At 33.1% G+C, this 2,297-nt stretch overlaps 1 long non-coding RNA gene across 1 annotated transcript; it reads left to right on the top strand.

Moving 5' to 3' along the window:
* The first annotated feature begins 81 nt into the window (after positions 1 to 81).
* LOC117101175 lies at positions 82 to 2,048 on the top strand. Its single transcript, XR_004444245.1, has 3 exons — positions 82 to 704; positions 834 to 884; positions 1,966 to 2,048. It is a non-coding gene; the product is annotated as an uncharacterized LOC117101175 (long non-coding RNA).
* The last annotated feature ends 249 nt before the right edge of the window (positions 2,049 to 2,297 follow it).

Here is a 2,297-nt window from a genome sequence, read left to right as displayed (position 1 = left end):
GCCACGTTGTTCCAGATAAAATATACAATAAATACGAATACAAGAAACGATAGTAAGTGACTTCTTGGAACATACATTTATTAGCAACCAATATTGCTCTCTCCTTCAGGGTTGACAAACGTATCACTATGTACAAAACAACTATTGTATATACACTAAATGGTCATGCAAATCACTGACAAATGACATTTTCTTTATCATAATTATTTGCTTTTTTCCAGCAGTAGCAATAAATATATCAACAATTTGCGTTTTCTAAAGCGCTTAAAACAGTTGCAGCCAGGTTAAATTCAAAACCACCGTGACTTGCATGATCAATTTTTTGCTTTCAGACACTAAATCGCTTTGAACTGAAGCTGAAAATGCAAGGTCATCTCTTATAGCGCGCAATGGTTATGAGTCTACAACATGCCTACCTTGCTCTTACCACTGCAGCAATAGTTTGAATTTCACTAACTTCGCTGTAGTTGTGAACTTGATTTTCACTTTTTTACTTCATAATTTGTTTAGTACTATAAGTATTTTTGGTTGGCGTTATTTTTTTAAAATTTTTTGTTGCAATTATGTCAATGAGAAAAAACCTTATGTTCAGTTGTACAGACAGAGTAAGTCTATTTATCTTTCTTTTTATTATTTGTTTACAGGTAAATTTAACTGGTTAGCCAGAAGACCTGTTATAATGCTGTACTGTTTTTTTAGCAAACGTAAGTATTATGTGTTATTCATTATAAGTTTTGAAGACATGGAATCGAGGCAATAAATTCAACGTCTTTAGTAAATTTAACTAAGGTTTTAAAATGTATTCACCAATGACGTACCTTGTTATTTTACAGTTATATGGGCCTGTATCTTCTTTCCTGTCAATGCTCATGCATTCGTTCGAGGTAAGGACACACTATTAAGTATTCAATTAAACTAACAATTTAGAAAAAAAAATTCTGTTGTTGCTAAAGCTTTTGCTGTTGCTGGTGATAAAGATTTATTTTTTGGTAATGTTATTGGTTATTCATACTGGTATTTATTTTCTCCGCAAGGGGATATATGTTTTCAGTCGTGTAAGTTTGTGGGTGTGCGTGTGGGCATGTGTGTATGTGGGGTGGGTGTTGATGTGTGTGTGTGTGTGTGTGCGTAACATTTTGGTGTTTTCGTGTGGCTTTTTGTGTGCGACATATCTCAAAAACTGCTGCACAGACATAATTGAAAACAGCAGGGAGGGTTAAGTATAAAGAAATGTGGAAATGATTAAAGTTTTGGGACGGTCTGTAATATAGTGTGGATGTGAGGACCATTTAAATGGATTTTAGAGCAAACGTCCTAGACAAGATATCTCAAAAACTAATCAACTGATATGAATGAAACTCTCGTGAAAGCTTAACCAAGTTACAAGGAAGAATGGCAATTGGCTGAATAGGGTGTACCGCATTTTATATGTACTAACTTTACTGTTTTCGGAACTGATTGGGAATATTTTTAATCTGAATGAAACATTCGTTAAAGTTCAGACAAGTTACAAGGATGAAATTATTTTGTTTTGGGGACGATTCAGGTTAGGGTGTAAATTTTGAGGATCATTTATATTGCTTAATAGTTGCAATAATTCGAATTTCACCAACGTCGCGGAAGTTGTGAATTTGGTTTTCATTGTCTTTTTTTTTATATTTTACTTCATAATCTGATTAGTACTATAAGTATTTTGGGTTTCCGTGTTTTTTTTTTTATAAATATTTTTAACGAATTTATTTTTTAGTTGTTATTTCAACTTCATTTCTCATTATAGCAATGAGTACATAATAAGTTTAGTGTAGTCACTACTACTAATATTAGTATATTGTTATTGTTGTTGATTATTGTTTATTGTCTATGGTCTGTTGGCTGTTGTCCGTTGCCTGCTGTCGCTGCCGCTGTCACTGTTGTTACAATTATGATTAGTGTGAATACTGTTTAATGGAATTGGTTTTATTTCAGAAAAATATCAAGTTAAAGGATGGAAGTGGATGTATCCAGCTTACGTTGTTTGTTCTTTATCTCGTTGGATATGGAGGTAGGCCTATTTAGCTGAAAGAGGTTATTTATTTATTTATTTATTTTTGTGTTGAAATATTGGTATACTAAATAATCAGTACTGTATTAGAAGTAGTTTAAACTGCAAAATAAAATCGCAAAATTAATTTGACATTGACGCTTATACACAGAATGACGTACACCTGCAAGTACCTCACCCATGCGTGATTGGCCTGCACAACGCCTCTGCACAAACGTAGATATGGGGCCAAACTGCATCAGACAAAAAAAGTTAA

Source organism: Anneissia japonica, unplaced genomic scaffold (assembly GCF_011630105.1).
Source record: "Anneissia japonica isolate Jap-2015-1 unplaced genomic scaffold, ASM1163010v1 scaffold110016_len2297_cov96, whole genome shotgun sequence".
In the NCBI taxonomy this organism is placed as follows: domain Eukaryota; kingdom Metazoa; phylum Echinodermata; class Crinoidea; order Comatulida; family Comatulidae; genus Anneissia; species Anneissia japonica.
The sequence above is the reverse complement of the archived record's forward strand: the minus strand, read 5'-3'. Positions and strand labels throughout refer to the sequence as shown.